This window comes from Seriola lalandi, unplaced genomic scaffold (assembly GCF_002814215.2).
Source record: "Seriola lalandi dorsalis isolate HSWRI2012SDOR001 ecotype SW California unplaced genomic scaffold, Sedor1 jcf7180002054570, whole genome shotgun sequence".
Lineage (NCBI taxonomy): Eukaryota > Metazoa > Chordata > Actinopteri > Carangiformes > Carangidae > Seriola > Seriola lalandi.
The window spans coordinates 1,371,907-1,394,252 of NW_019525123.1; the positions used below are offsets into that span (position 1 = coordinate 1,371,907).

General features: G+C 38.5%; 1 protein-coding gene across 2 annotated transcripts in view; it reads right to left on the reverse strand.

Annotated features, from left to right (window-relative positions):
* The window catches only part of eya1 (EYA transcriptional coactivator and phosphatase 1), a 62,392-nt gene extending 40,591 nt beyond the window's left edge, over positions 1-21,801 (reverse strand). The window contains exons 1-2 of one of the 2 annotated variants that reach the window (XM_087176802.1): positions 21,617-21,801; positions 17,249-17,310 (exon numbers count right to left, since the gene is read on the reverse strand). The gene's annotated coding sequence lies outside the window, so the exon portion shown is untranslated. The remainder of the gene's footprint in view (positions 1-17,248; positions 17,311-21,616) is intronic. The other variant, XM_087176800.1, reaches the window with a different exon arrangement.
* Positions 21,802-22,346: the final 545 nt, after the last annotated feature.

The window sequence follows — 22,346 nt, forward strand, 5'->3', positions numbered from 1 at the left end:
CCCACCCCCCCTTCTCTCTTGTTTTTGTTATGCTCTTTTTTTTCCACCACAAACCACATTTTTTTGCTCTCTTTTGTGTGTCTTAGGTCACTGCTGGATTTCTGTCTGCTTCTCTCTGTCATAGAGGGACTTCAGAGGGGTAAACAAGGGTGCAGGTCATTAGCTTAGGTGATGGGGAGCCGGAGGTTTAACAGCGGCCGAGCGTCTCGGCTCTGTCCGTCTCCACAGCAGTCTAGTGGAAGTCCTCCGTCAACACATACACACCGCGTCTGTGTGCAAGGTAATGACTGCCTTCTGTCTGCTCCAGGTTATTATTTCAACTGTGCAAAGCTGTTACACAAGGCCATGCTGCTACTGATGAGCTCAAACTGGTGATTTATTTAAGCTGGTGATGAGGCTTGTACAACTTTTGCTTTAATATGTCATGCCATTTTTTTCTCAAGAATATCAATTTTGTGTAATGAACGGTTGAAAGGGTAATGCACCATTTAAAATGTGTTTGATTTTCACATAATAAAGGTGAGGTTAAAATACCAACTGTAATACTGAAAAATGATTTTCGAGGAAGAGGAAACCATACATTTACTATGGTAAAGAGGTGCTGAGAGAAAAAGAACACCCACGGTTAAAAGAATAGTATACTGTGTTAGCAGTTGGCCCATGTACACACTGCTTGTACATCTCTGTTACTTTCTAGTCAGTGGGTGATAAATAAGAAATAAAAATTTGTCACAATTAAATCTGTCTTTATTATATGGCTCCGCATGTTGTTTCAATCGAACAGGAAATGATTAATTATACAATTTCTACTTGATCCGCTGTAGAGTTCACAGCCCATACTGAAAGTAGTTCAACACCAAGCAACCTCTGTCTTGCAATAGTCAACAAGGACCTGACAGAAATAGATCAGAGCTGCAGTGCTCCTGATTTAAATACACTGCAGTAACGATGGGAACGAAGTGCTACCTCCTTTTCCAAACCAGCTACCCACAGGTGAATCCATAGGCTCATGTTTCAATATCAGAGCATGAAATATATTGCACATTGAACAGGTTTTTTGATAACTCAACTGACTAATAGATGCTTGGGGACTCTCAAGTAACTATTTCTAATGGCGGAAGTGTACACATGCCAATTGAGTTACTGCATTTGCTCTGTTGCTCTCTATTTCAATAAGCAGTTGTATAAAATTAGCTCTAGATGTAATTTTGCAAGTGAGTTATTTTCAAATTGCACAGTATCATTATCCAGAGTTGTTTATGTCTCGATGACTAAACTCAGATTTTCCTCATACCCTCATGCATGCAGTGCTGTATGGTATGTTTTGAATCAAGGCTCCAATCAACCCAGCAGTTTTACTATTTTCATGATCGACAGTATTAAATGCAAACATTCTCAAGTAAAAGGTGGTTTAACTTTGAATTGTCAAGATGCTCTTTTTTGTTTAACTTCTGATAAAAAAATATTCACATAGATATAGAAAATTACAGTTTAAGAGGCACTTGGACATATTCAATAAAAGCAAATGTCATTAGATGCATAAATAACTATAAAATCATCTTTTCAACAACTATAAAAGCTTAAAAACTTCTACATGTGCCAAATGGAAGCTTAACAAAAGATGCACTGATACTGTCCAACTGACATCAGAACTAAAACGCCACTTGCCAAAAACTATATCAAGTAAGAAATTTGAGAAGTGAGCTAAGATTAAATGTGAAGCCGTTCTTTATTAAGGATTATCTTGATGGGACTCAATGGTCTTCATGTGGGGTTGCAAGGATGCCTGCCTGCAATTTAGAGTGAAGAGAGATCTGCACTGTCCTCCACTGCCAACAGGTTATCCACTCAGCTTCTCACACACATGAAAATAGACTCACTTCCAAATGGCTGATTCCGTTTTTGAGATAAATACTAGAGGGTTAATGTAGGCCTACATCTAACTGGAACCCTAGTACTTGGAAAGTTTGGGATCTTAAACTGTGGTGATTTTTTCCCCGTTCTTCCTCAAAGGAGGACATCTCTGTAAAGTGAGTTTACTTATCCTGACAAAGAATATATAAACAGTGTGAAAGGAGCAGGAACGGTGTGACAAGGAGTCAAATGGTACGGATGAAACGAAATGCTAACACCCCCGTGACACAGTTGCAATATTTTCATATGCATATACTGCAGATTTGTTTGGGTGGAGCTACTACAGTGTTTATACAATGTCACACACTGGGGGGGATCAAGTTCCTTTTTTGACATAAGTCTCAGCAGAGCATTACACTCAAAACCTTCCTCCAAGAAGGGAAATCTGAACTTGGGATAACTTTGGATAAAATAACAGTTTTTATATATTTATACAGGCATTACCAGGTGAAGTGTTCACCTATTGACTAAGGAGAAAATAAAAAAAAAAAAAAGCTCTTAACAACACAAACCCCCCAACCTCCAGCCTTTCCCCTGACACAAGTGGGACATTAAGTTTGCTGCATGGCAATTTGTCAAATAGCTCTGTAAGTGCTAGGTATTGGATATTCCCGAGTTATTCAATGTGCATAGTTTCCTGTTGAAAATAACCAAGCTCGGTAGAGTGACATATGCTCGGCAAAGCAAAACAGCACTGATGACCGAGGGAAATTCAAGATCATTTTCAATAGTATTCCATTCCTCCTCCGTTCCCACTGCTTGTGTTTTCATGTGAACTCTACTGACTAAAAAGCAACTCACATAGCAACAGTGACAGCTAAAGCAATGAAAGCAAAAATAAGGGCCCAAAGAAACATGTTACTTGAAGTTTAAGATGTCTTTTTGCATGCAGTATTCAAGTTTATACAATGTAACATTAACCCATCTATTTACGAGGCTTTCATTAAACTCTAAAGAAAATCTTTGATGATGACAAGTTGTCACCACAAAAAAAAAGAGATTTTGACAGTGCAGGCAGATAATTTTGAACTCGCTCAAGGTAAATTAGTAGCAAGTCAAGTGCTTTCATGTGGTGAATGAAAGTTCCAAGTGAAGCTTGAGTTCCTTATAAACAAACATCAGGTTGGCCTGCCTCACCGAGGAACAGTGATAAAAGTAAACACAGCATACCTCAACATGAAAATACATTGGAGCTTTCCTCGACAGAGAGCAAGGAACAAAGGGAATGGTTAACCTCAGTGGACGTCACAAACTTAAATGAACAGCGTGACCTTACTGTTGCAGCCATCTTGGTTTCAAACAAAACAAGGAGAACATGTTTTGAGTTAAGAGAACTATGCATTTGTCTTATGAATTTTGTAAAATATAGCAAGCACACTTTAGCACTCACAAAGAATTTACAAAAGTAAATCTACTTTAGACAAAAGTCTAAGTTTTGTATTTGTGGAGTTAAAAATCACAGTTCACACTAACAAGTATTTAGTTTAAGAACACTCAGTAGACACATTTATCCATGAATATACCATGAGAGACAAGTTGTACTTTATGACCAGTGAGGCACACCTGGTGAAAGTCTATGAGGACCCCGAAAATCCTCAGACAGACACTTTATTGCTCTCCAATGGCCCCAAAAAAGCCAAACAAGCACACTTTAGAGACCTATTACTCAGAATGAGACATCACTACGGCTGGAAGTATCACCGCAGGCGTTATGCTTAGAATATATAGCCTGTTAAAAGATAAGTAAGAAGAGTAAATTTGGCGTAATAAGTCACTTAAATATGGTGTGTTAGATATATATTGAGATTCATGTCTTCCGTAGAATCTGACTACAGTTATCAATATGTGATTTCACTTTCCTTGTTAAACTAGGCCCAATATGCATTTGTGTGAGGTACACATCATCACTTTAAAATAATTGGATGACAGCTTTTGCCTATACTCAGACATAAAGAGAAACTCCTCTTACACCTGAGTGGAGGACCACATCACTTGCTAAGCTGTCACTGATGTTTGCAAAGTGAAGAAACACTGGAATGCAAGGTTTGGTAGGTTTTAAAGATGACTATTCACTATAGTTCAGTGACTGTTGAGGCTACAAGCAGCTTTATGAGGAAATTATCTAAAATTATTTTATTCACTAAAAAGGCTAACTCATTATTATCATCATAATACTAACAACACACATTATAACAGCATTTTTTACACAACATATGGACTTCATACAAATTAATCTGGGTTGCCTTTGTGATATAAAAATAGCTACAAGCCAATGACAATATTTAAATTTGCTCCATTATGAAAGCAGGGACATTTCAGACCCAGTTTCTCCGCTTCCTCTATTGAGCTGCAGTAGTGTGGAGTTGGGTTGAATGTTGGACGACCCTCAAACTCCACCAATTTTAAACTAAATGACAACGCTTTTACACTGAATGTCTCAGCCACTCAACATCACACTGCTCCCATTTTTCTTTTCCCCTGAAATGCAATAACAGTAAAAGTCTGCATTCTGAAAAAATGACAAAACGCCTGAAGTGGCACATTTTTGTTCTTCATTTTAAACAGTAAATTTTGACACAATGCAAACATGACGATAAGTTTAGTAGATGGATCAGATACTTTTGACCCACTTTTCTTGAAGTTGTGCCCCAGTTGCAATTCATTCCTATAAATAATATAATTTCACAGCTGCAAAACTGAAGCTTACTTTGTGTGTGTAAATACAACTGTTGAGGATTCTGATACGCACTATAACTTTGCAAGTTGAGCAGATATCACTGATTGTTACTAAAGTAAGAGGCGTAAGGGCAGTAAGTGGATGGGATAACTATAGAACCTATCTAGCACTAGTAATCTGGTATTTAGGTTTCAAGACAGAACTTCAACCAGCAATGCCACTAAATTTGAATTAGCTGCACCCTAAAATACCAATATGTTTGGTAATAAATTTTCAGCACCCTTCTAATGGCAGCATATGTCATGACTGCCCCAACTGTCTGGGGCTGGCTTCTGACTTGTGCAACCCAGGCGGCCAGAAATGTGGCACTCCCCGTCCCCTCCACAGCTGCCTGCCAGTTGGGCCCAGGTCAGCAGAGCGCTGGGGGGCTGGCCCACTGATCAGCAGGCTTGCAGTGGATCTGGCCCATGGGGGGGTTTTGGGTTGTGGTCATCACTGGGAACTTATGTTCACCACTCCACCAACTCCCAATGGGTTAGAGTACAAAATGCAGAGGTTATAGACATAACTGCTGCCTCGCAACCCCACCCCCTCGGGCTGACTCCATGTTCCTCCCAACCCCCGTACCTCCCAACCCCCTGAGTCACTAACCAAAACCCCACTGGTCCAGCCACTGTGACATTTGTGAAGCCAGGAGTCCACATAACAAAAACACATTAGGCAAATGTCTGGGGTCAAACGTCTGTTTGAATTGGACAGATGAAAGCCACTTAGATTGGGCCCATGCCATTCTGCTTAGTGACTAAATACAGTTACAAAAGAGCCAGTCCTGTGCAAGCCAGTGGTTTGTCTCACTGACAGCATATGCTTCCACATTCAAGTTATGGCGCTGTGTTTGCCAAGGGAAGATACAAGAGCAAAGACAAGGCTATTTAAGCCTGGGCCATTACCAATCAACTATCTCTCCTACATAAATAAAACAGAACTACTACAGACCGGAAAAGAACTTATATTTATCCTACATCCACATTTGTTCTCTAAAAAGCAAGTGCAAGCGAACACAGCAGGGGTATCTGCAGTGATGAATGGGCACTGCCATTGGACACCAGTTTTCAGTAATTTTTAACTCCTGGGCTTTAACAGCTGGGCTTATCTGTCTGCCCAGCCTCCTTGTGCATGTGCACTTAAAAAAAGCTGTAGCTCGGATTATCTAGGCACCAAATGTCACTCATTTTATAGGACAGCGGGAAACATGCTGAGCTGCACAATTTTTCACAGCCTTGAGGACAGTGTGAACTATTAGCAGCTTGCCAAACTAGTGGATCCCTCCAATCATGCTGGTGTCAGAGAGACATGAAGCATGAGAGGTTCCAAAATAACCAATGGGATAATCGCAGTTTAAGACTATGCAAGAAGAGTGCTGATGTATATGCTAATACCTTACTCCAAAGTACCTCATGGTGACTTCTGTGCATGTGTCTGGTACTTGTCGCTGCAGTCATCATGACTGAGGGAGACAGCCTTTCATTTATTGTTTTTACTAGAGCACTACTGCTGCGCTATCAATATCCAGTGAACAGGAAGAGCTGTCCAAGTTACTTTACATATGAAAAAACAAAGACGGCATCATCCAAGCGAGGAGACCACTAACAGTGGGTCACAAACCAGGAGGAAAAAACAAATACATACAGGAATTCACTGGAAGTAAACATCTATTTTCCCTGTCCGGGCCATTCTAGCTGTAATGCTGTTCAACTTTCTTGAGATCTCAGACTTCCTAATGCAGTTCATTTGGACAAACATATCATTGTGAAAGACATCAATAGAACTGACTGGACTCGATGATATGCCAACTTTCCATGTTTGTTTCCTCTTGATGTGTTCGGAACAGCAGTGGCCCAGTTAAAAGGTGACTTCCTCTATGAGGAAATGGAATTTGCAATGCAGTCCTTACAGCACACTCTCCCTTTGTACTGTGTGAAAATATGTTCTATCTCATCTAGCTAGAACTGCTTACAGTCTCATATTTTGCCATTTTCTCTCTCTTTATTTTTTATTTTGGTGTACCGTATTTCTCAGTTTCAGTGTATGCTATACTTGACACTATACTTTTAGGGTGACAGATTAATGATGGTGATCAAAAGCAAAAAAAGAGTAAAAAAATAAACAGATGTTCCACAAAAAGGCAGAAATTAAGACAAGGCCTGTTTGAAAAATAAAAAATTACAGCCAAAATGTAATATATTTTTGCTTGTGTTGTTTTCATAGATTAGTACTGGCTGTAAATTTTTCCTGTAAACGTTTCGCCTTCTTCTATTGTAGAGTCATATGTGTTGCAAATCAGCATTACTGGATCTAACAGTGGTCATGAGGAATGTACAGTAAAAGTTGCATTTCAAGGGGGAAGACTATGGCAGACAAGGAACCACAACAGTGGTGTTAAAAGCGGGCATAAAGCTGGAAATGTATTGACAGGTTAGATCTATGTGCATTAAAAAACTTTAAAGACAAAAATGATTGATTGTTAGTTAAGTTAATGTTTCTAGTCCATAAACTAAATGGATTCCTATTGATATCTCACCTCTTTTAAAAGTCCATCTCATTCCATCTGTTGTGTAGCCTCTTTAAATCTTTTATTACTGTATCTACATTTGGTTATCAAGAAGCAGTAAAGGTTTATATTTTTACTTTTATTTCCTTAATTTGGCAATGCCTACAGGTCTTGAACTGAACTTTGAAAATGTTCTAGGAACAATATTAAGCAATTGCAGCAACACATTACTGAAGCTAACGTCGGTGATATAATACAGAGATATAATATGTCCAGTGTATAAAGACGGTGAATAGAACTAAAAGTAATAGACAGATTTTGAAACTGGAGTTAAATTGGCTACAGCTGCCAAACGGCCTTAAGGGAGATCTCTTCATGAACTTTGTAATTGACACCTTTGATAATGACTATACCTGTGAATCAGAGATAAATTATCACTTTAATATGGAGGGTTCCCCGATTAACCTTTTGATAGAGATGCACACAGTGAAGGGAGATGTGATGAACAGCCAGAGACCTCTGATGAACATATGATTCATCAATACCAGCAGCTCTTTGCTAAAAACACAAACGAAACCACAACAAAGAAATTCCGGTCATCCAGGACATTGCCTCCGACTCCAAAATAAACATTACGTTTTGTTACAAGGATCCGCTTCTGTCTTGAAGGGGGAAAAAAGCAGACAGCAAGTAAAACGGGGGGGGGGCTCTCCTCCTCTTGACTTTGTGACTCAATTTCTGAAGCCCCAGGTGTTTCTTGTTCTCAAAACAGCCACTCAGTTTTTTGGTTGACTTTCAGTCAATCAAAAGCACCAGAGAATTTCTTTTTTCTAAATAAATGAATAAAATTGTTAGTAATGCTTTCTGTGCCTACTTGTACCAGCTAGATAGACCTATAAATAGCTCAGCAGCCTGCCATGGAAACAAACAACCGCCTCGTCTCGGATCAGTTACAGAAGTAGCAACTTTTTATAGGTCACAAAAACTTCCAGTTGCCTAGGAAACAATGTGGAAGAATAGTGCACTTTTGAAACAGGTAATACCGGTCAGGGCAATTAGAGGGCCCATTTTGTTGAATGGGAATTATCAGAGAGCTGGCTTGGGGTAATTGAGGGGTTTGCTCATTCACTGGCCACAGACTGTTCTGCTAACGCTGCACCTGGGCCAAGGCACCCTGAACAACTCACAATGAAAAGAAATGCCTGTTTGTCCTCTGAAAGCCAGGGGAAGTTATCTGTCAAAGGATGGGACTGGTGGTGTAACAAAAAGCCACTATCTGAATATTGATTTCCATTTTGACTTGGGTAATATTGTTCATTCTGTAGCCAAGCTTAAGTGGAAAGCGATGTATCTGCTCTGGCTCCAATTGTGTCCAGAGAACACAGCTTGAAAAGTGTGGCCTTTCTGTGCGTTATATAAGAGCCATTTATGCTCATCTCTTGCTCCGTGTCTGCTTCAGAATATTTAGTTTTTTTGGCAAGCAAGGTGCTTCCAACTGTCTTTATATTGTTTCTATACAGCCCGGAAGCCCTTTTTTTCTATGCTGCATTTGTTGTGGATACCTGAATACAATGCTACCACAACACTTTTGCTGTTCCTGTCACTAAAATCCCATAGGCCAAGCTACATCCACAGCTGTGACTCTCAGAGAAGCCTGGCCCATCCATTGCATGATGACTATGCAATTTACAAAATTACAAGCTAGCTGAAACCCTGTCCTAAAGAAGCCCCAGACTCTGCCTGAATTATTAATCAACTATTGATGAAGGCCTGATAAATGCACTCAGCTCACCGTCCCAATGACATTCTTGTCTCCTGCCCTAAGCCACTTCAGATGCTCTGGCTACCTCTATGTTTCTGTCCACTGACACAAAAGTTACCAAGATGTGAAATGTGCTCATTTAAAATCAAAGAAGGTAATTGTTTTCAATGATGTATCAGTTTACAAATCTCAATTGTACCACTATCTCTGCTGCCCAGGAACTCAAATAAGCACACTTCCATGCCAGCTAATTACAGTTTCACACTGTGTGACAGTCGACAATCTTCCCCTATTCTGTTGGCCAGCCACCAAAGTCTTCTAACGTGCTCCCACAAGGGGAATCAACATGGCAAGCTGATGGAGGTATACAGTCATAATTTTGATTACTTCTCTGCCTTTAGGTATTAATATAAACTCCTATATAAACTCATCAAGGAAAAAAAGGGTGAATGAATTTATGGAAATACACCAGGGGAATGCATAATACCACATGCATTATCGGGATGTTAAATTTATCAATATAATGCACATTATCAAATGACAGTCAAGCACTTCAGCACTCCTTCTGACTGACCTCTGGGCCTGGTCGTCCATATCTCCACCACCATCACCTCTAGCAGCTGCAGAGCACTTAATAAATTGCACCTTTAACAAAAGGAAAAGGTGATGAATTGAAAAATGTTTAGCCCGTTCATGCATTATTAATGCAGCCTCTCCCTCGAATCGGCCGCTGATAAATAATTAAAATTAATCTCATTATGGGAGTTTTCATTATAGGATAACTTAATTAAATGAAAGCCCAAGGACCTCTGAAGGCCTGGAGCCACTAGGGCCCCATGCCCTACTCCTCTAATGGGTCAGGACAGGAGAGTGCACTGGTAATGCGCAGGAGCCCATACATTATTTAATGGATCCCACTAAGTAAGGACAGATCAATGATAACTTGTCATCTCATCAATGTGTTGAAAGCATTCCAGAGCCCACTGCAAGACAAATCCCAAAACTGGAACAGAAAAATATCTGCACACACAAACTGAAAACCCACACACATGCAAGCACATTCACATTTACTGTACACAGAGCAATGTCACTAACTGTCATTTGAGGATGCAGCTATGAATATTCTTTGTTTGTGCATATTGAAATGCAATACCAAATGGAGGATGCCTGTAAATCCTACTGATGGGAAAGCAGCAGAGGTTGGAGGATGAAGGGAAAAGACTTGACGCCTGTTGCCTACATTACATTTCAGGTCAAATGTGCTTCTGTGTAAATGGTGAAGGGTACAAGGTACATCTGATACCAAACAATAAATGATATTGGAGTCAAATGGGAGCCATTAAAGACCTTCTTGGTGAATGAGAGGAGGGGCTGAAGAGGAAGACGGTATCTGTGTTTGCACTGTCTCCAGGAGCACTTAAGCACTCTAATTATCACACCACAGTGAAGATGCACACATCTAGCTCACATTGAGATGACTTAAACTGCTTTTCCGCCACACACGGATCGAGTTCTCGGCTCTTCACACAAGCACCAAAATAAATAGCATCTTAAAGTTGCGATTACAATTATATATTAAAATGTATTGGGTAAAAAAATGCCTCAAACTCTCAGAAACTATTTGTTTAGCTCACCCTTTCCTTTGTAATATTTAGAATAATGTATATTGGGTATGTAATGAGCTAAAAAGCATTATCATTTTGCTGCAGTTATGGCATTATTGTAATATAAATCATAAGTTCAAGGGCCAGCAATTATGTTCAACTGTTCCATTGAAGTTCAAGTGTCCATTATTACTTTATGCTGATTTACAGATACTGTTCCTAAACTATTCCTACCATTAAGCTACAGTCAAAACCGACATCTCTACTCCTGATAAAAGACATGATCTCCCTTTTAAAATTACACAAAAGAATGATGGATGGCAAAAATGTGTTTTAAACAAGAAAAGAATCAGGAGTATGCTTTTATCTTACCGTTATTTGCCAAAGCCAGGGCAGTGTATCTTTCTTACAAAAGACACTGGAGTCTCTCTTGGTCAAATACTATTGACACATTTAATTAATATTTAAATTAAGGGGATACTGGTCACTTTGTTTGATCTTGTTTCAGCACCATAATCAGCCCATTATATGAGCGATTAAATAGCTTTGTGTATACCACAAACTGAGGCTTCCACATGATTACTTTTGGACTACTCCCACAGTACATTTTCAAAATATGCCAAAAGGTTTGTTGTATTTCAAAAGGACCAGATAATTATGGTCAAGAGCCAGATTGGACCCAATGGGCCAGGTCTGATGACTCATATTGTAATTCTTCAAAATCAATGTCCCACACTATGTGTTCTTATGTAGACTTTATTGTTGTTGCCTGACTACTACAAATTTAATGAATGCAATTATTATGCTTAAAATATAGTGGGAAGTGAGTGATAATGAAGAACATATGTGACAGACTTCCATTCAAATGTACAAAATCTCACATTATGTATATGCATGTCAGGCCTGCATTTCAAAGAGGAAATCTTTAACATAAACATTAGCATTTTGTGAAAACAACTGAGTAATTAGTTTAGGGCATAATAAGCTGGGGTAGGCACACAATGAAAGAAAGCATTCTGGCTTTAAAATGAATAAAAATTGATTGTGTCCCAATAAAAAACGAATTGGCGGAGTGTTAACTGGATTCCACATAAACGTCTGTAGCAGTCCCTGGCCGCTTTATTGTGTGCTAATGCAATAGAGAACACTTAGCAATAAATGCTCCTCTCTGATGAGCTCACAGAGGCTTTCCAAGATGGCCTGATGAAATTGTAAAAATTAGATTTGAGCTAGCTGCTAATGACTCCTAAAACAAAGGAAAATCTCTAAATAGAATTAGCCTGCCCTCTTCTTCTCTAAATACATCATATGTAAATTACTGTCATTTGGAGAAATATGCTTGCCTGGAAGGTAAAGCCTTCATTAGAGATCTCAGTAGGTTTGGGACTCGAACAAGAACTCCTCCAGGACATTTAAAAAGTTTGAGTACAGAGAGAAGGTAAAGGTATTGTTCACTCATGGCAGCAGATGAGAGACATGACTAAGAAATCTTTTTTTGATTATTTTAGTTAAACCAGATGGATTTTGTTCCAAAGCTGACAACACAAATAGCTGCTAAAATGTCATAGTTTTAAATCATGTTTGTATTTAGTTTGGAAACATATTGTGCTCAACATGGTTCAGCTTAGTCAAGGCACAATTTCTCTAAAAATAGAACACTCACTTATAATGTCTTCAGTGAACCAGTTCATAAATGCAGCGCCACAGACACCAATATAATGGCTGAGTGCACGTTATTCAGTACAGTCAATTAAATGAGTTATAGTCTGATAAATTACAGTGGCCACTATAAGCATAAAGTTATTTTAATTTTTTATTTAAAGTTTTTAGCATGTCAGGTCATTAACCCTGTGTGCTTAATGCACCTTCAGGATTATATTGAGGGTTTGATTAATGCTGTCCAGCAGCATTAAAATCAGCTTTTCGAAACCAAGAATTATCTGTTTTTCTCAAGTTTGTCAATTTCTCCAATGATTATTATGATATTATTTATTGAAGTTTTAGACAAGGCTTAAAGGAGACTGAAATAAAACACTCTACTTTGATGAAAAGTGTTTTTACAAGTCAAGTAAAACAGATTTTTTTCTTTTGTTCTCAGTGTTATATTAGCTAATCAAACTGCATTCAAGTTGCACAATATAATTTTCTTATCCATGATAAGCCTAATACCTAATCTAATTATAACATGTTTATTGACTCATTAGATGGTTTTAATTTGGTGGAACATAAATCTTCAAATAAAATAAAATAGTGCTGTCGAACATCACATATATATATATATATATATATATATATATATATAGAATAATACAATATAATTCAGTTAGCTACACCAAATAATTAACTTGATATGCCAGGCTAACTCTGTCACTGAGATTGTTGCAAGATGAAAAATAATTGTGAACTAAGGGTTCAGAAGTGTTTACACAACTTGTTTGCTACAAGTTTGGAATTAATTTGTTGCCATTCTAGAGAAGCCTCCACTTAACTACTCAATGGCCATTAACATACCCTCTACTGTTTGTTTAGGGCAGGAGAAAGAGACATATATGCAGGAATTATGCAGCAATTAAACAGGATAAGGTTTGTTTGCAGGAGCTGTTCAACTGTTTCCTAATACAAACAGAGGGCCAGCCGGTTGCCTAGCTTCAGGCCACAGCCTATGCCTGTTCCTACCAGGTAGGCATAATTCACTTATCTGGGCATTGTTCTCAGTTCATCCCTGTTGAATCACATGGCTTTGCAATCAGATGTGCCCAGCTTTAGATAAAACCTCCACCAAATAGAAGCACAGACCTCACACAGTTCCCCAAATAAAACCATGCAGAATACTTAGTGTTACCAGGGAGTTACATGTGACCCTAAATGTCAATAATAATTTAAACTGTTTAAAAAGACATGAATTGTCCACACCATGACTTTCATTCCACAGCTCTGCGGTAAGCACTAATGGATTGCCAATAATGTTTCATATTAATCTAATTGTGAGGAAAAGCAGAACATCTGTAGTTTCATTGTGAACCCAGTATGTTTGTCAGACACGTCTGTATTGCTGCAATTGAGATTAAGTCTGAATGGTAGTGAAGTTTGAGTGTTTTCTGTGGGTCTGACAGGAGGATCACATATGGAGCAACAGCCAGACTGCAGCTGTGGGGTATTTCCACTGTCCATAAGCACCTACCTATTAACGGGCTTAAAGAAACTCATAATAACTCAAATCTGTCAAACAGTTACTGTGCTGTTATTAACTCTTAAATGCAACAACTTCTCATCAAATCAAAGGGAAGCTGATATCTGATTCTACATGATATTTCTTGTCTCTTTGATTTCATATACAGTATACGGTGTAGTTAACAACTGAGCTACAAGCACAAGGCAAGAGTAATTTCTTAATAATGTTTAATATATTCCCAAACGAAAACCCTTGTTTGACATCTTCTCGATAAAAAGAGAAAATAAATTATTTTTATGTCAAAAATAAAGTCTTGTCCATTTATGATATTTACTGTGGGTGTCGCATCCGATGTGTCTGAATAGTTAATCGGCCCTGATGTTCTTGAAGGAGTCAAACAGCAGATTACAGTAATTGAAAGCCCATACTGTGACAGAAATAACTGTTCTCACACAGGGGCTAGACCCACTGGTGCCTTTTGCTGTCTGTTGGCGAGAACTAAATATATTTTCTGCATTCTGAATGGCATTCCACTCTAACGCATACGTGCCAGTAGTTAACAGTGTAGGAGAATAAATAGCTTTCTCAGCCAAGCCTTGAGACATGTCAAAGATGGGTGCACATGTATGTGATTTGTGTGTTTGTGGACATATTTCCTAAGTATATAAGCAGCTGTAAAGAAGTGTCCATGTCAGTGTCTTAATTCTGTCTTTCCATTGTTATCAGTTTACATTAGTAACAAGTCAGATAAACTCATGCTTATACATATTGACAGAGTAATAACCCTTCTGGCAGAGCAACAGGGCCTAATTTCTAAGGATCTTAACAGTGAGCCAGAATTATGTCACTCTGACCACCTGTTCCTCTGAAAAACGTCATTGGCCTTAAGTAGTTCCGGCACACATCCAAAATGTGAACTTCTGAACCGGAGTGCTTACTTTCTCATTCGTGTAGAAGCAGGAGGTGGCAGCGTGTAGCAACAGCCACTCTAATTTCGTGGTGGTAGAGGAAGGGTTTACATAAGGGATGTGCTGTCCTGTGCCTGTCACTCAATCTGCCTCTGATTGGCAAACACAAGATTGAGGCTGATGCTGTTTCATGTCACCTAAAGGCTAATGAGAGATTAAACATCAGTAGCAGAAATGTTAAATATTGTTACAGTAGTCCAGCAAGGAGTTCACACATGCATCTGCGGAAATAACCCAGGGAACATTTCCTTATCGGGTGAATGGAATAGAACTCATTACTAGAAGCTTAGTCAAGCATTTTCTTTCTTGTCTCATACAAAGTGTCTATAAGAATTTAAAAAACAACACTTGCACATGTGATATCTGCTCTAACTAATGCTCACTTACATGGTTTATCAAAAACAGAAAATGCAACCATCTTGGGAAAGACAGACTTTATATAGTAATACTTGCTCATGTATTAGTTTTGACAGGTTAGAGAAACAATAGCTGTGCTCAACAAAACTGATCCTTTCTCTGTCAAGGGAAAAAGTTGTCTGTCTCCAAAGCCCAAGTTTCATTGCAGGTGGAGCACAAATATACAGTACATATCTTTTAGATTGAAGCTCTAAAATAGCTGTGCAAGCACTGGTGGACCACACACAGCTGTTACTGGTGCGGTGCTGCTTACATCATTGGAGTTTATGCCAATTAGCTTTTCTCCCTACTTGCAGAGTGTTTGTCGTGGATGAAAATAGATGGACCTGTCTCCACAGCCACACAACACTGTGCTCGCTTTGACTGGTAACACAAGAATAAATATAATAGTATATGTTTAAAAGATATGAATTATACAGAATAATAGACCATCAATTTGTTAAACTTAACTATAATTTGTGATGATAAAGATTTAAATTTTTTCAAAATAACACAACTTTAAATTTGGCATTCCAAAAACAAAACCAAGAGGTCAGGTCAAGCACATGTCAGGAGTTCCACAGCAAGATACTGCATTGGCTGCACAGGACATGTTTGTGTTAAATGAAAAAGGCTTGCTGAGGAAACCAGCCCAGCAGTGGTCTGTCATGGGGAGCAGGGCAACCACCGTACTGTGGTGGCCTTGATGAAATCAGCTCACACTAAGGCCCATGTGCTGACAGTGGGGATCAAGGCGGTCAGAGTTATTCCAGGGGTCCTGCCACTCTGCAACCCAATGGCTGACCTGTACAAGAGTCTGATAAGCCACAGACACAGAGTGCCAGTCTCCACACTGTAAACTACAGCAAAACCTAATGACACAATGTTTCAATCTGTGGGTGACCAGACAGACAGGCAGAAGAGGGCAGTGTTTTTCTTCACTGTTACACATTATAGAGTACAATGATAAATGTCTTACCTAATAAATCTTTTTGAGATACTCTTAGAAATCCTCAACAGCTGTGGATACTCTAGCATATGGACTATTATTACAATGTGCATCGTCCAATTACCAAAAAATAAATAAATAAATAAAAATGAACATTTTAGAGTAAGAGACAAATCTATGCTACTCTGTTAAATAGTACAATAGGTCCATTCAATAATGATAATGCACCTACTATAAGGATGTATGCATTTCTTATCAAGGCAGCCACTGTCTGTCCTGCTACAGTAAAGAGAAGTAGCCATAGACCCCACTCCATTTGCTCCATGTGTTAAGGTGTCTATCATGTGTGAAACAAGCTATTTTTCTTCAGCTGTGCCTTTTTGACTCTGATGACATAATGCTGGAGGGAGCGGGCGCAGGGGGAACTTTCCCCACTCTTACTTTTATACACCTATTTAAGAACAGCAGCCTTTCACACCAAGTTCAGCAGGAAGAAGTAGTAAAATGAAATGGGCAAGACCTACAGTATTTCATAATTAATAGGTAGCAGTGAGAGGAGAACGGTCCAAGCTGACGTAAAAAGATCAACAACGTATAAAAGTGATCTTTCATTCTGCAGAAAATTACTCATGAAAAACCAAGTGCCATATGTTATTCCTTCCAGAAAAAAAAAAATCATAACAAATTTGAAATATGCATCAAGGTTTTTATAATCTTTGATTGCTTTGCTTTATTTGGAAGTCCAACAGAGCTGCTACTCTGCTTGCCTATACGATCTAATTTGTTACTGAGGTGGTCCCCAGCTCATACCAGGTCACCACCTGCAAGCAGTACTGTAAATTACTTGGTGGGCCTAATTGCCCATGTCCGCTGTATTACTATAAACCACTAGTGCTGTGCTAACTCTATTGTCAGGTACTTAATCAAGGCCACCAGATTTATTTCCTTGCACTAACTCTGGGGACAACCACAAGCAGAGGCCTGAGTAATTGGATCTTTTTTTGCATCTAAAATTAACCACCTATTCTTAGTGAGAGCTGGGCTTTGGAAATGATAACAATAATGATATCAACCAATACCATATGAGGCTGTGCCTTTCACACTGGGAGTTGCATAATGCATGATAGACCCAGATGTTGCTCAGAATGACCTTACCTGGGGGGGTATGGTGCCATTATGCCAATCAAACACTGTAACACTTGATCAGTCACAGGCCTAGAGCAGACTGAAGAAACTCAATTATTCAGTCTCTTACCTCACACATACACAGCAGAAGCAACAGGCGTTAAGGTTTAGTCCGATCCCTCCTGCACAGACCTGATGCAGGAAGAGACAAAAACTGAAATTAATAACTTCAATTAAACTGAGACGGGGCTGTTAAAACACACAATATGAGAGAGAACATTTCATATGCTTCCAACAACAAAAAATTAAAAACAGACTATTTACAAATTTTCTGTATTTTTCACATTTGACAACCTATTCAAGAAAGACAAAAGAAGGACTGATTGATGAATTAATTATGTAAAAAGAGGATTTTTAGTACAAAAACTGTAGGATAATATGCAGAGATTTAGAGGTATTTATCAGTTAAGTAATTTATCAAATCCAATTTGAGGAAGTTGCAAAATGTCACACTTTAACAACAAAGCTTATACCAAACATATGATTTTAATATGTAATAATTTAATATGAACATATTTTCCATTTCATTTTTTTTCATTAAAAGACTGCATATAGTAGGTTGTAATATAACTCCTTCTTGTCAGTGCAGTAGGTGAAGCAGTGCGGAGTGAGAAAAGAGTGAGCACTGAGCATGCAGAGGGGATGTGGTCTGTGTAGGGATGTCAGAAGCATAATGGCCAGCTGAGTCATAGGTTATAAAAAGCTGTCATTAGGGATTTCTGTCCTCAGCAGCTCATCACACAAGACCTGTGAATTATTTATTACGCTGGAAACTCAAGTGCCCCGTTACTCAAGACGGCCTGGTTTCCTGCACTTCCCTTTCCTTGGGATTGTTTAATAAAAGCATAGCATTTGGTTGTTGTAATAAAAGTCTTTAAAGAGGATCCAATATATAAAAAGGAATTATTTTTATTAATGTAACTACTGTGGTGATTTTTATAGTGGATATAACAACTTACACTGCAACAGAGCACACCTAATGAGGGCATTTATACAATCAAAGTGTACAATCAAAGTGTTTATTGTATTAAGTCCAAATGACCACCTAATTAGCACTCCAATTGCAGTAATAAATGGGATTTTTATTATATGGCTGGACTTTTTCAGATGAGCCAAAGACAAATCCTAATAATGACATTTTGGAAAGTCTTTGGCATGAATGGCAAAGTGACATCAACAGTTTATGTCCTAATGTCAGTCTTTTAGAGTTGATCAGTGATTTTATATCATGAGTAACATATTCCACAAATCAGGAAAAAAGAAAACTACAACTCCCCTAAATCAGTTTCACTTCATTCTTTCCCCTCAGTTTTTGATAGCAAAGTCGATGCAAATCAGCTCAGGCATTTTCCTCACTTTGTTTTGTTCTCAGTATATGAAAATGGTTAAAAATCCCATGGGTCAGTGAAAATGATCCTTCCACTCCAGTCGCCTGCTCTAAGTCAGCCAAAACATTCCAGACTTCAAAAGGCAGCTTTGCCTACCAGGGCCATTTCAGTGTCCCAACCTCCATGGCCCAGGAGGACTTGGTTATTTGGATAAATTAATTTCTGGAGTCTGCCTGAGTTGCAAAAACAACCTCCTGCCTGACAGCAAATTAGTCTAACTGAAAAACCTAGAAAACGCACAAGGTTAAAGAAAACACTTCCCCCATTTTTTTTTTTTTTTTTTTTTTAAATAAAATTGATTTTCTGTTCACTGACTACTCAGCTGTGTTTAGGATTTTACAGGTTTTTGGTAAGTTCAATAAGAGAATAGAAAATGTTGTGGAATACATCTGTGAACCTATCTGCTGCCAGGTGATGTGTTTCAATAGGCAACATCAGCACAAAGGCTGTAAAACACACAGACTGTGTACAGTACACAGCTGACAGGCTGTATGCCATAAAACAGGCTGATGTAAAATTTTAACAGCTGTCGGTGGTATTGAAAAATGATATAAAACTGAAATCTCTTGAAGACTCAAACATTTATAAAAGAGAAAAAAAATAAACCTGAGAGCATAGACTGTGAAAATGGGGGAGGAAAATGGTTATAGAGGGAAAATTATGCAAACAGATGAAGACAATCCAGAATTAATGGTCCGCAACATTTTCAGGCACTCCAAGAGCTGTCCAAGGACACCATAGGGGAGACTGCATGGCCCCAGTAATTGGAGGAGCATGTAACTTCAAAAGTAAAGAGAACAGACCGGAGAACTTTCCTCTGAAGTCAAGTCTTAAAGAAAACGTGAAGCACATGTACAGTACAGTAGGGAATCTGGTACATATGTGAATGAAAATTGTTCTATTCATTGCTGCAGACATGATACACTGCAGTATTCCCGCTGAGCTACCACACTTTTAAAAAGTGAATGAATTCACTTTTCGAATCTTAAGGCCACAGCTGTTCCACCTCAGGTCAACGACTGAAAAGACAGAATGCAGCAGAAAGAAAATGGGTCAAAACAAAACAAGATATTCCACAATGTCAATAAAGACAACCATAAAATACATCACTCAGAGCATGTGAGATCACCCTAAGAAAAAGAAAAAAGAGCTTTAAAATTTAATAAGTAAGTCAATGTCAATAAGTCACAATACATGAGTCATTTACAGTGTTGAGGATTTTGAATATGTTCCCTATCTTTCATAAAATGGATGATATTTCTGCAAGGATATCCAAGGTTCATGAAACTGTGATGATGAGTCAATCACAATATGTGAGGCACATATCAGTATTAGTAGTAGCCGTGCATTTTTCAACCAAAATGCAAAATATTCCCTACTAACAGCCTTTCAAATGTGAGGGATTGGCTGCTATTCTTTGTCTTCTGTGAGCGAAAACTTAATAGCTCTGAGTGCTGGTCAGTTAAAACAGGCAATGTGAGGATGCCACCATGGGCTTTAGTAAATTGAGATCAACAATTAAAATAAAAACCCTGGATATTTAAGAAAACATTAATATCAAATGGAGAAAAGACTAACTTTGACCATCCCTTGATCATGTATGTTTCATGTCTGTACACTGAAGGCTTATGTACACTAATTTGGCTTATACATCAAGAAAAGAAGTCTGATTACAAATATCAAGAGATAATATTAAAATGATAGAGACAGGACGAGACAGACAGACAAAGCAAACATCATTTGTGGACTCTGTTCTGCTTTTCTAACTCTGCAAAGGCAGCACCACATGGTTTGTGCAACCATGGACCCATGCACTTCCAGCATGACCACTAGTCAGAAATGAGCCAATTGTCAGCAGTAACCTCATCATAACATTTAACCAGGTGTATAAATATGGCAGCTTCTTGAACTGACATTTAAACACTGAAGGACTACTGATATTTGACAATTTTGCTCTGCAAGACAAAGAAAAACATCCAATCAGGGAACCACCATCTTTACAGAGTTGATTCAGTGAGATGCTTATTCAGTACTGCTGGACTAGTAGAAGGCCTGCCTCTGCAACCCAGGCTGTTATCATGATGGCATAACTTTGACATAACCTACACTTCTGCCTTGATGATGTGCTTCAGCTATATATCATGAAAATGAGTCCAAGTCAGAAGAAAATGAAGACAAACTGTATCATATTGGAATGGGAAAAGCAGAGGGGAACACAATCTTTCCAAGGTCTTTTGGTCTGAGGGAAGAACACCATGCATGCTTGAGTCAATCCAACATACACTAACTGAGGAGTAAATGTCCATTTTTAACCTGTTATCCATCACTGTCAAATGTGGTGCACAGTAAAAAGGAAATAATTAGACAGAAAAATGACTGGTGCCTGGGGCAGAATGAATGAGAGTAAAACCTAGGTACAACTGCTGTTAACTTAAGGCAAATGATATTTTGATAAATGCAACTTGTACTACCTGCATAGCCCTATTTCTGGGAGTGAAAGCATGTTATTCTTACAATATATGCCACTGAGGGAAAATGTGAGACAATACATGTAACATAATACAATGCAACTGTACTCATAGGTGTACTGTATGATACACAGGGGCTTGTTTATACAGCAACTGAATTATGCGGTATAGAACTTAACTCATTACCTTGGAACAGTGATTACTTTTTCAGACTTTTATAAATTTTTGTGAGGTAATGCACAGAATGCAACAAAGCAATGCTTTACAGGAAGGTTAAATGTAATAATTAAGTTAGGAGTTTGCTGTATGAAAGCCTCAGTTTACCGTGCTTTAATTTATCACTGCGCACTAGTCCTTCTGCCACAGCTAATACTAGAGCTATGATTCATTGAGCTGTAGCTGTTCTACTCAAACTAACTGCTGCTGTCCCCGCCCATATTTGAAATGGCTCAACACCACGCTGTCAATTCACCACACAAGTCAAACAAATAAGCAATGCTTGTTCATAGTGAGGAAACGGCTAACAGAAAAGTAATAGAAACGCAGATAAAATGCTAACGCAGTCGTGTCACAGCTGCCTACCTTTGCCGTGTGAGTATCACTGCTGTCACCACATGCAACAAGTCTCCCTGTCCATATACATGAATTTTACGTCTTCTGACTCTTCAGCGTCTACTTCTCTCACTGGCGTTTTGAAAATGTGTCGGTAACTAACACAAACGTCACGGTGAAAACTAAATGAAAAGCTGCTCATTGTCCGACATGTAAGCTAAAACTTTTCACGGCAGCGGAGTCGGAAGGTTACAGTCAATTGTCAAGATAAATCCGCAGGCGTCTGTGCGCGCGTGCTGCACACTAGTATTAATTGTAACACGAGGAAACGCAGGCAGGAGGAAAACTTTACACACAGTATTACAGTTCACTTACTTTCACTAACAACTGGTTGTTTTTGATCGTCAATGCCATATAATTTGATAATATTATTAAACGCAACTATTATGGGTAATTTTAGACAAAACTTTAGTTTATTCCAGTAAAAATTAAGCTTAATTTTAGATGAATTTATCAAAAAATTATACTTACAAGTCTTTATAAATGCCCAAATATTAAAACTTGCCTTTCCTGTGTTAAATCATATTATGATGCTTCTTACAGTACATCTCTCCATATCTCCGTGGATATGAACTAGAGCGCCACCTATAGGTCTCTATATAGCCATGTTTAATTCTTTTCAATAAGTGAGTGCTTCTTTTTAAGATTTAGTTCAGCAGGAATCTATCAAAAATATTTTGAGATTTCTGTTAATTCAGTG